We start from the raw sequence: 13198 nt of genomic DNA on the forward strand, positions 1-13198 counted from the left end.
AATGGAAAAATCTGAGCTAAAACTACATTTTGTTAGAAAAACCGTAGCGTTTCATTTTCACGGCCTAATTCCACTAAATTCAACAAAAAACCTGTGAAGTCAAAATGCTCACTAGACTCCTCGATAAATTCCTTCAGGGGTTTAGTTTCTCAAATAGGGTCACTTTTGGGTGGTTTCCACTGATTTGGTCCCGCAGGGGCTTTGAAAATGTGACATGGCGCCGCAAAACAGTCCAACAAAATTTGATCTCCAAAAGCGAAATGGCACTCCCTCCCTTCTTTCTAAGCCCTGCCATGGGTCCAAACAGCAGTTTATCACCACATATGGGGTATTGCCTTGCTCAGAAGAGTTCACGTTACAAATGTTGGGGTGCTTTTTTCTCCTTTATCTATTGTGAAAATGGAAAAATCTGAGCTAATACTACATTTTGTTAGAAAAACCGTAAAATTTCATTTTCACGGCCTAATTCCACTAAATTCAGCAAAAAACCTGTGAAGTTAAAATGCTCACTACACCCATCGATAAATTCCTTCAGGGGTTTAGTTTCCTAAATGGGGTAATTTTGGGGGGGTTTTCACTGATTTGGTCCCGCAGGGGCTTTAAAAATGTAACATGGCACCCGAAAACCATTCCAGCAAAACTTGAGCTCAAAAAGCCATATGGCGCTCCTTCCCTTCTGAGCCTTGCCGTGGGTCCAAACAGCAGTTTATTACCACATATGGGGTATAGTCGTAATCGGGAGAAATTGCTTTTCAAATGTTGGGGTGCTTTTTATTCTTTATTCCTATTGAAGATTTCTAAATTTTATTGGAAAGAATTTCGATTTTCATTTTTACATCCTAATTCCACTAAGTTCAGCAAAAAACTTGTGGGGTTAAAATGCTCACTATACCCCTTGATAAATTCCTTAAGGGGTGTAATTTGCCAAATGGTGTCTTTTTGGGGGTGTTTTGGCACCACAATAGCTCTTCAAACCTGACATGGTGGCTAAAATATAGTCTAATAAAATAGAGGCCCCAAAATCCCCTAGGTGCTCCGTTGCATTTGAAGCCTGTGTTTCAGTCCAGTAGCACACTAGGGCTACATGTGGTATATTTCTAAAAACTGCACAATCTGGGCAATACATATGAAGTTGTGTTTCTCTTTTAAAACCTTTTGGGTTACAGAAAAAAATGAATTAAAACAGATTTTCTGCCCAAAAAAATTAATTTGTAAATTTCACCATCACTTTGAGGGGTGCAGTTTTTAAAATGTGGTGTTCTATAGGGTGTTTCTAATATATAATGCCCTCAAATCCACTTCAGAACTGAACTGGTCCCTGGAAAAACGTCCTGGAAAAATAAAAGAATGTTCAAAAAACAATTCAAACATAAAGTAGATATATGGGAAATTTTAACTAGTAACTATTTTGTGTGGTGTTACTATTTGTTTTACAAGTAGATACATTTAAATTTGGAAAAATGCTAATTTTTGCAAATTTTCTCAAAATTTTGGTATTTTTCACAAATAAACACTGAATGTATCGACCCAATTTTACTACTAACTTAAAGTACAATGTGTCACGAGAAAACAATCTCAGAATCGCTTGAAAAAATAAAAGCATTTCAAAGTTATTATCACATAAAGTGACCCATGTCAGATTTGAAAAAAATGGCCTGGTCCATTAGGCGAAAACAGGCTGTGTCCTTAATGGATTAACTCAGTTTTCCATCAATTGCAGTTACGGTTTTCAATATAAACAGTTCCTATTGTCTATCTTTTTCCACCTGTCCTGCCCTGTATTAGGCCTCATTTACACGAGCGTATTATACGCGCGTGCGACGCGCGTGCTTTTCACGCGTGTCGTACGCACCTATAATAGTCTATGGGGCTGTTTAGACGATGCGTGAATTTTGCGCAGCGTGAGTGCGTTGCGTAAAACTCACGACATGTTCTATATTCTTGCGTTTTTCACGCAACACGCACCCATTGACTTCAATGGGTGCGTGAAAACAACGCATGCCACACTGACGGTCCTGCGTTGCATGCGCGAAAATCACGCAAGAGCTGTCAAACTCCTGAATGTAAACAGAAAAGCACCACGTGCTTTTCTGGTTACAAACATCCAAACGGAGTGTCAAATTAGAGATGAGCGCACCGAACTTCACCGGGTTCGGCCGAACTCGTTTTAACCGAACCCGGCAAAAAATGTTCGGGTACGCGACGTCAGGAGACAGTCACTGCCCACGGTGCTGAAAGACTTAAACTGTTTCAGCACCATGGACAGTGACTTTCGATCACAATATACATATACGTGTAAAAAAAAAAAAGAAGTTCTGACTTACCGATAACTCCCGGCTTCTTCCTCCAGTCCGACCTCCCGGGATGACAATTCAGGCCAAGTGACAGCTGCAGCCAATCACAGGCCAAGCACAGGCTGCAGCCAATCACAGGCTGCAGCGGTCTCATGGCCTGCCGCGTCATCCTGGGAGGTGGGGCCGGATGACAAGAGAGGGACGCGTCACCAAGGCAACGGCCGGGAGACCGGACTGGAGGAAGCAGGCAGTTCATGGTAAGTGTGAACGTCTTTTTTTATTCACAGGTTGGTGTAGATTGTGATCGGCATTCACTGTCGAGGGTGCTGAAAGAGTTACTGCCGATCAGTTAGCTCTTTCAGCACCTTGGACAGTGACGGGCGTCGACTACCTCATCTCTATGATGGCGGCTGCGCGAAAATCACGCAGCCGCGCATCATACACGGATGACACACGGAGCTGTCAATTGCCTTTTGCGCACGCAAAACGCAGCGTTTTTTTGCGTGCGCAAAACGCACACGCTCGTGTAAATGAGGCCTTACACAGACAAACCATTGATTTTAAAGGGCAGTGTGTAATGCTTAATTTCCCTTGTGTTGGAGCTGCACGGGACTTGAACACTCATTGGCAGGTTTCCCAACAGATAAAACTGATCCCTGGGGGTCCCAACAGCAGGACAGTTTGTGATCTACTTAATGTCAAAGGACCCTTTCTCACAAGATGGGATTGTTCAAAATGGAGAACTTCTTTAACCCCTTAATCACCAGGTCTGTTTGGGCCTTAACACCCTAATGACCGCCGATAAGCCTTTTCACGGCGATCATTAATGGGGTTTATTCTACAGCGCCGCCATTCCACGGCTCTGCATTAGAATAAAGTAAACAGAGCAGGGAGCTGTCAAATCTCCCTGCTCTCAGCTGACAGAGGTAGCTGAGGGCTGGGGGCGTCCTTACTCTGCCGGGTGAGATCGATATAAGTATTGATCTCACCCGTTTATCCCCTCAGATGCGGTGCTCAATAGCGTGCACCGCATCTGAGTGGTTTTGGAGAGAGGGAGGGAGCTCCCTCTCATCCCACTGACACCCGGCTTTTTTTCAATTTCTGTATGTGTCGATTAACGACACATACAGACATGGAATACGGCAGCTCCAGTCCCATAGGGACTGCGAACGGGGCCCGTTCCATCCACTATGGTGTACGCCGTGTGTGTGGGAACGGCGCCATTTTCCTGAGGACCGGAAGTCGCGGCCGGGCAGTAAGATTACTACTTCCGGTTGCGGTTTCCGGACTTGTGCACATGGAGCAGCGGCAGCAGACGGAGCGGACGGACCGGAGGGAGCGGCGGCGACTCGAGCAGGTAAGTGATTTCTATGTATGTTCGTGTTTCAGTGTGTTTTACTAGTGTATGTAAACCTTCTACACTGTGTGTTAGCTCAAAAAATGGCGACACACAGTGTAGGAGGTTAGACCGTTCAAACCCCTCGTTTCTCCCGGCACTAGCCAGGATAAAGGAGGGGGGGATTCTGAGAGCTCACTAGAGCGAGGGATTTTTTCCCAATTTTGCAGCATAAAGCAATGTGGTTGCTTTACCACATGCAATGCTGCAATTTTGGGAATTGCTCCATCTAGTGACCAGTGCTGGGAAATATTATAAATTGAATCCAATTTATAATATTTCCTGACTCGTGAAAAAAATAAAAAAAATTAGAACAATGTTTAATCACCTACACACTAATTGTTTAACTAAAAAAAAAAAACATGTTTTGCTGGCAACACATTCCCTTTAAGCTATGTGAGATAATGTAATGATCATAAGATCATTAAATGAGGTATGTAGCAGGGTATTCCAGAGGAGATGGCATGAAAGTCACAGTTAAACCAGCTTTTTTTTTAACTTTATTTCTCAACAGTACACATCTACCTTTTCTGTAACTACTACATGATAACTTCTGGAGGAAAAAAACTCCAGCCATTATTCATATGAAAATTACTAGAGCTTACCCAGGGCCGGCATCAGCGAGGGTGGAAATCTCTACAGAGGGCACTGTGGCATTATCTTCAGAGGGCACTGTATATATGGGGGCATACATTGGGGGCCTAACTTCTATAATGGGACATTGACAGGGCCTAACTTCTATATGGGGCACAAACTGCCGTTTTACTTCAGCTGTAAGTGAGTTCCCACGCAAAGGGGCCCACTAAGTTTGTAATGCCCAAGGACCCACATAAAGCTGGAGCCAGCCCTGTGTTTACCCACAACTTTGTATGGCAGCACAGCCCAAAAATTGCGGCCCGCGACCGGCCATGCTTGCAATAACGGGCCGTGATTACGGGCACGGCCGTGTGCATGAGGCCCAAATGGTCACTGTACCCATTGATAAATTCCTTGAGGACTTTAGTTTCCCAAATGAGGTCACTTTTGGGGGGTTTCCACGGTTTTGGTCCCTCAGGGGCTTGGCAAATGCGACATGGCACCTAAAAACCATTCCAGCAAAACCTGAGCTCCGAAAGCCAAATGGCACTTCTTTCCTGCCGTGTGTCCAAACAACAATTATTACCACATGTGGACTATTGCTGTAAACGGGAGAAATTGTTTTTTAAATATTTTTTTCCTTGTAAATATTGAAAATTTCCACTTTTTGTCAGAAAAAAATTTCATTTTCAATTTCACAGCATAATTCTACTAAATTCAGCAAATAAAACTGTGGGGTCAAAATGCTCACTATACCCCTTGATAAATTCCTTCAGGGGTGTAGTTTCCCAAATGGGGTCACTTTTGGGTGGTTTCCACTGATTTGGTCCAGCAGGGGCTTTGAAAATGTGACATGGCGCCGCAAAACATTCCAACAAAATTGGATCTCCAAAAGCAAAATGGCACTCCCTCCTTTCTAAGCCCTGCCATGGGTCTAAACAGCAGTTATCACCACATATGGGGTATTGCCATGCTCAGAAGAGTTCACATTACAAATGTTGGGGTGCTTTTTTCGCCTTTATCTATTGTGAAAATGGAAAAATCTGAGCTAAAACTACATTTTGTTAGAAAAACCGTAGCGTTTCATTTTCACGGCCTAATTCCACTAAATTCAGCAAAAAACCTGTGAAGTCAAAATGCTCACTAGACTCCTCGATAAATTCCTTCAGGGGTTTAGTTTCCCAAATAGGGTCACTTTTGGGTGGTTTCCACTGATTTGGTCCCGCAGGGGCTTTGAAAATGTGACATGGCGCCGCAAAACAGTCCAACAAAATTTGATCTCCAAAAGCGAAATGGCACTCCCTCCCTTCTTTCTAAGCCCTGCCATGGGTCCAAACAGCAGTTTATCACCACATATGGGGTATTGCCTTGCTCAGAAGAGTTCACGTTACAAATGTTGGGGTGCTTTTTTCTCCTTTATCTATTGTGAAAATGGAAAAATCTGAGCTAATACTACATTTTGTTAGAAAAACCGTAAAATTTCATTTTCACGGCCTAATTCCACTAAATTCAGCCAAAAACCTGTGAAGTTAAAATGCTCACTACACCCATCGATAAATTCCTTCAGGGGTTTAGTTTCCTAAATGGGGTCATTTTGGGGGGGTTTTCACTGATTTGGTCCCGCAGGGGCTTTAAAAATGTAACATGGCACCCGAAAACCATTCCAGCAAAACTTGAGCTCAAAAAGCCATATGGTGCTCCTTCCCTTCTGAGCCTTGCCGTGGGTCCAAACAGCAGTTTATTACCACATATGGGGTATAGTCGTAATCGGGAGAAATTGCTTTTCAAATGTTGGGGTGCTTTTTATTCTTTATTCCTATTGAAGATTTCTAAATTTTATTGGAAAGAATTTCGATTTTCATTTTTACATCCTAATTCCACTAAGTTCAGCAAAAAACTTGTGGGGTTAAAATGCTCACTATACCCCTTGATAAATTCCTTAAGGGGTGTAATTTGCCAAATGGTGTCTTTTTGGGGGTGTTTTGGCACCACAATAGCTCTTCAAACCTGACATGGTGGCTAAAATATAGTCTAATAAAATAGAGGCCCCAAAATCCCCTAGGTGCTCCGTTGCATCTGAAGCCTGTGTTTCAGTCCAGTAGCACACTAGGGCTACATGTGGTATATTTCTAAAAACTGCACAATCTGGGCAATACATATGAAGTTGTGTTTCTCTTTTAAAACCTTTTGGGTTACAGAAAAAAATGAATTAAAACAGATTTTCTGCAAAAAAAATTTTATTTGTAAATTTCACCATCACTTTGCTTTAATTCCTGTGAAACACAAAAATTATTAAGAAACTTTCTAAATGCTTTATTGAATACTTTGAGGGGTGCAGTTTTTAAAATGTGGTGTTCTATAGGGTGTTTCTAATATATAATGCCCTCAAAGCCACTTCAGAACTGAACTGGTCCCTAGAAAAACGTCCTGGAAAAATAAAAGAATGTTCAAAAAACAATGCAAACATAAAGTAGACATATGGGAAATGTTAACTAGTAACTATTTTGTGTGGTGTTACTATTTGTTTTACAAGTAGATACATTTAAATTTAGAAAAATGCTAATTTTTGCAAATTTTCTCAAAATTTTGGTATTTTTCACAAATAAACACTGAATGTATCGACCCAATTTTACTACTAACTTAAAGTACAATGTGTCACGAGAAAACAATCTCAGAATCGCTTGAAAAAATAAAAGCATTTCAAAGTTATTATCACATAAAGTGACCCATGTCAGATTTGAAAAAAATGGCCTGGTCCATTAGGCGAAAACAGGCTGTGTCCTTAAGGGGTTAACTCAGTTTTCCAACAATTGCAGTTACGGTTTTCAATATAAACAGTTCCTATTGTCTATCTTTTTCCACCTGTCCTGCCCTGTATTACACAGACAAACCATTGATTTTAAAGGGCAGTGTGTAATGCTTAATTTCCCTTGTGTTGGAGCTGCATGGGATTTGAACACTCATTGGAAGGTTTCCCAACAGATAAAACTGATCCCTGGGGGTCCCAACAGCAGGACAGTTTGTGATCTACTTAATGTCAAAGGACCCTTTCTCACAAGTTGGGATTGTTCAAAATGGAGAACTTCTTTAACCCCTTAATCACCAGGTCTGTTTGGGCCTTAACCCCCTAATGACCGCCGATAAGCCTTTTCACGGCGATCATTAATGGGGTTTATTCTACAGCGCCGCCATTCCACGGCGCTGCATTAGAATAAAGTAAACAGAGCAGGGAGCTGTCAAATCTCCCTGCTCTCAGCTGCCAGAGGTAGCTGAGGGCTGGGGGCGTCCTTGCTCTGCCGGGTGAGATCGATATAAGTATTAATCTCACCCGTTTATCCCCTCAGATGCGGTGCTCAATAGCGTGCACCGCATCTGAGTGGTTTTGGAGAGAGGGAGGGAGCTCCCTCTCATCCCACTGACACCCGGCTATAAGATCGCCGAGTGTCTGTGTCATAGATGGCAGCCGGGGGCCTAATGAAGGCCCCCAGGTCTGCCTGTCATGAATGCCTGCTAGGTCATGCCGGAGGCATGACCTAGCAGATGCCTGTCCGTTTTAAACGGACAGGCAAGTAATACACTGCAATACAAAAGTATTGCAGTGTATTATAATAGCGATCGGAGTATTGCATGATGAAGTCCCCTAGTGGGACTAGTATAAAAGTAAAAAAAAGTTGAATAAGGTTAGATAAAAAAAAAAAATGAGAAACCCACTTTTTCCCCTTACAAACTGCTTTACTATTAAAAAAAACCCACAATAAAGCAAAAAAGTTGCACATATTTGGTATCGCCACGTCCGTAACGAACCCGACTATAAATCGATTACATTATTTAACCCAAACTGTGAACGCCGTAAAAAAATAAATAAAAAACTATCGAAGAATTGCTGTTTTATGTTAATCCTGACTTTAAAAAAATGTGATAAAAAGTGATCAAAAAGTCGCATCTACTCTAGAATGGTACCAATAAAAACTACAAGTCGTCCCGCAAAAAAGAAGACCTTATACAGCTATGTCGACGCAAAAATAAAAAAAGTTATAGCTCTTCGAATGTGACAATGGAAAAATGTAGAAAATGGCTTGGCCATTAGGGCCCAGAATGCAAGCAGGGGGAAGGGGTTAATGAGCCACCCAATATTGTTTGGTTTTTTCCTCTGCATTTCAGCAGCCATAGTAATTTTTTTTTTTTTTTTTATGGACGTGGCTGTATGAGACCTTTTTTTTATGCAAAATAAAAAAAAAATTGGGTTTGGGGTTGTTCAGCTTGGAAAAAAGACGTCTTAGAGGTGATCTTATTAACCTGTATAGCTATATGTGTGGTCAATACAAAGAACTAGCACATAATCTGTTCTTTCCAAGGACTCTACAAAGAACCCGGGGACATTTATTGCGTGTGGAAGATAGACCTTTCCGACAACAATATAAGAAAGTCTTCTTTACAGTTAAAGTAGTCAAACTATCAAACTATGGAGTGCTCTACCCCAATAGGTAGTAATGGCAGATACTATGTCAGCATTTAAAAAAAAACTAGATAATTAACTACTGAATAATAGCATTGAGGGTTTAACTAATCAAGCAATAAGTAACGTGTAATTTATTGAGAAATGTTGAACTTGATAGACCTGTGTCTTTTTTCAACCTATGTAACTGTAATATATAATTTACTGTATAATGTACAAAAAATGTTTTGCTGCGCTGTCAAAGAAAAAAACAATTTTCACCTTTCCTTTTTTTTTGGTTTATTTTTTACATTGTTAATGTTTTACACGAAATAACTTTTTTTATTCAATGCATGCACAAGGAACTGTATTTTATGCTAAATAATCAGGTTTTTTTTGTACATTTTTTATTAGATATTTTTTATCCTATTGAGGGACTACTATTTTATAAAGTATTAACATATGTCTGTATTCTAATACAATATGATCTGTGTTACTATGACACATTCTGTCGTTAGAGCAACACTTAGTGATCCCTAACAGCAGGACAGTATTTTCATCCCCTTTATCAATCGGGGATTACATGTGCTCTCTGATTGCCACATTTATGGAGGGACGGTAGGTATTTCTTATTTCTACTAAGCTGATCAGAAAATGAGCAGTTGCACATCTAATCACCCCCTGCACCTTATCAGGACATTTATTTACTCTATGACTCAGATGTGTACTGGCTTCTGAATGTTGGACATAATATTTTTAGTATATTTAGTTTTGTTGAATATATATATATATATATATATATATATATATATACAGTCCAGGGTGGATGAACACAGCACTCCAATGCTACAACAAATCAGGCCATGTGCTCGTTACCTGGGGGTGAATCAATTCCCCAAAATCCAATAGAGAAAGATGTAGAGCGCAGTAACGGCACCAGGACTTCAAGGTAGATGAAAGCAAAAGTGGATTTATTTCACCTCAACACAGCAACGTTTCGGTTCAACAGGAATGGCTTGAGAATGGTTCCTGTTGAACCGAAACGTTGCTGTGTTGAGGTGAAATAAATCCACTTTTGCTTTCATCTACCTTGAAGTCCTGGTGCCGTTACTGCGCTCTACATCTTTCTATATATATATATATATATATATATATATATATATATATATATATATAAATATATATATATATATATATATATATATATATACAGTGAAGGAAATAAGTATTTGATCCCTTGCTGATTTTGTAAGTTTGCCCACTGTCAGAGTCATGAACAGTCTAGAATTTTAAGGCTAGGTTAATTTTACCAGTGAGAGATAGATTATATATAAACAAAAAAAAAGAAAATCACATAGTCAAAATTATATATATTTATTTGCATTGTGCACAGAGAAATAAGTATTTGATCCCCTACCAACCATTAAGAGTTCAGCCTCCTCCAGACCAGTTACACGCTCCAAATCAACTTGGTGCCTGCATTAAAGACAGCTGTCTTAAATGGTCACCTGTATAAAAGACTCCTGTCCACAGACTCAATTAATCAGTCTGACTCTAACCTCTACAACATGGGCAAGACCAAAGAGCTTTCTAAGGATGTCAGGGACAAGATCATAGACCTGCACAAGGCTGGAATGGGCTACAAAACCATAAGTAAGACGCTGGGTGAGAAGGAGACAACTGTTGGTGCAATAGTAAGAAAATGGAAGACATACAAAATGACTGTCAATCGGCATCGATCTGGGGCTCCATGCAAAATCTCACCTCGTGGGGTATCCTTGATCCTGAGGAAGGTGAGAGCTCAGCCGAAAACTACACGGGGGGAACTTGTTAATGATCTTAAGGCAGCTGGGACCACAGTCACCAAGAAAACCATTGGTAACACATTACGCCATAATGGATTAAAATGGATTAAAACCCTGCAGTGCCGCAAGGTCCCCCTGCTCAAGAAGGCACATGTACAGACCCGTCTGAAGTTTGCAAATGAACATCTGGATGATTCTGAGAGTGATTGGCAGAAGGTGCTGTGGTCAGATGAGACTAAAATTGAGCTCTTTGGCATTAACTCAACTCGCCGTGTTTGGAGGAAGAGAAATGCTGCCTATGACCCAAAGAACACCGTCCCCACTGTCAAGCATGGAGGTGGAAACATTATGTTTTGGGGGTGTTTCTCTGCTAAGGGCACAGGACTACTTCACCGCATCAATGGGAGAATGAATGGAGCCATGTACCGTCAAATCCTGAGTGACAACCTCCTTCCCTCCACCAGGACATTAAAAATGGCTCGTGGCTGGGTCTTCCAGCACGACAATGACCCGAAACATACAGCCAAGGCAACAAAGGAGAGGCTCAAAAAGAAGCACATTAAGGTCATGTAGTGGCCTAGCCAGTCTCCAGATCTTAATCCCATCGAAAACTTATGGAGGGAGCTGAAGATCCGAGTTGCCAAGCGACAGCCTCGAAATCTTAATGATTTACAGATGATCTGCAAAGAGGAGTGGGCCAAAATTCCATCTAACATGTGTGCAAACCTCATCATCAACTACAAAAAACGTCTGACTGCTGTGCTTGCCAACAAGGGTTTTGTCACCAAGTATTAAGTCTTGTTGGGCAAAGGGATCAAATACTTATTTCTCTGTGCACAATGCAAATAAATATATATAATTTTGACAATGTGATTTTCTTTTTTTTTTTTAATTTAATCTATCTCTCACTGGTAAAATTTGTTTTTTCATTTTTTTATTTTTTACAAAATGTTACAATTTGATGCTAAATTGCATAAAGCATACATTATTGTAAAGTGCTGGGTGACATTTTCACAATGTGGCAGGTGTCTACTTTCAGAAAATATATGGGCGTATAATGTTTTTTTTTATTTTTATAAATTGATAATTTATTTGTGTTTGGCAAAAGTGTGAAAATTGTACTGGCAGCGAAAGGGTTAAGGAGTTAATCTCAATACGTTGTGACTAGCTAAATTCAGCCCAATTTTCAATAAGCTCTTGTTCACACTGGGTTCTTTAACTCAGATTTTGACATATTTTTGGACGTCAGAATCTGCCTCCCATTGATTCCAATGGGAATCAGCCGTTTCTTGTTTTTGCAGGATAGATTTTTTTCAGCTCGCTGAAAAGTGTCCTGCTATATCTGGGGGTGGATTTCACTCTTCAACCTCCCATTGAAATAAATTACAGGTAAAAAAACAGCGCCGGCTGTCAAAAAAAATGCTAGTGGATATTTTAGATGAATTGGGTTCTCAACCCAAAAATAAAACAAATGGCTAAAAAAAAACCTGCCTCAATACCTGCCTGCATTCTATAAACTGCCCCCAAACTCCAAAAGGTATTACAGAGGCAGATTTTTTTCTTATTAATAAAAGACGCTGTGTGAACATACGTACCCTTAAATGGGTTTTCTGGTTTCAGCAAAAAGATCAAATTATGCCTTACCGATAATTTGGTTTTCCTGAGTTCACCATAACAGCACCAACACCAGAAAATTTGCCCCTTGACCCTATAGAAACAGGAACACACAGAGGTTAAAAGCCCCCTCCCCCTTCTTGGCCACACTTTTTTCCAACTTATTTAAGGTTACCAGGAAATTGATATAAGTATAAACCTTAAAAAGAGAATGTACCAAGAGGGAGGGAAATAAACGGTGCTGTCGTGGTGAACTAAAATAAACTGAATTATTGGTAAGGCATAATTCTACCTTTACATATTGTCACCATGACAGCACCAACGCTGGAGAGTTGCCAAATCAAAAAGAAATTAGGGAGCAACAGCCTGTAGAACTTTGAGTCCAAAAGCTAAATCTGAATATAAATCTATATCTAACTTGTAGTGTTTAAAAAAGGTATGTAGGTCTCTCCACAAATCTGTTCTAGTGACGCAGAAGACTTCTGAGCCCACGAGACTGAGGCTGCTCTAGTGGAAGGAGCTTTGAGAGACTCTGGTGGAGCCTTCCCTAAATATTTATAGGCCCCACAGATGGCCATTTTTAGCCAACATGCCTTAGTCCCTTTAGAGGCTTTCCTGCCCTTGTTGGCTCCTTGGAATTGTAGAAATAAATTTAGATCCTTTTTCCAAGGCTTGGTTAACTGAAAGTAAAACACAATTATGCGTCTTAAGTCCAGAGTATGGAATTCTTCTTCCCTACTCGACTTGGGACTGTTGCAAAATGATGGCAAAATTATATCTTGTGATCTGTAAAAATCTGTAGCTACGTTGGGAAGGAAGGCTGGATCTATCTTCAGAGTAACCCTGTCTTCTGAAATCACTAAAAAGGGATCCTGGATGGAAATTGCTAATTCTAAATTATTAATTCTGTTTTTCAACCTAGACACTGCTCTGCTAAATCTTATTATCCAAGGATGACAGGCTTACTGGGTATAAATAATGGAACTTAAAGCGGATATCTATACTTTAAGTGTGCCCAGAGAAAGGCCTTATTCAAATCCAGCCTGGAGAAAATCCAAAATTTGTGGAATATTTGGGT

The sequence above is a fragment of the Rhinoderma darwinii genome, chromosome 1, assembly GCF_050947455.1.
Source record: "Rhinoderma darwinii isolate aRhiDar2 chromosome 1, aRhiDar2.hap1, whole genome shotgun sequence".
NCBI classification, from domain to species: domain Eukaryota; kingdom Metazoa; phylum Chordata; class Amphibia; order Anura; family Rhinodermatidae; genus Rhinoderma; species Rhinoderma darwinii.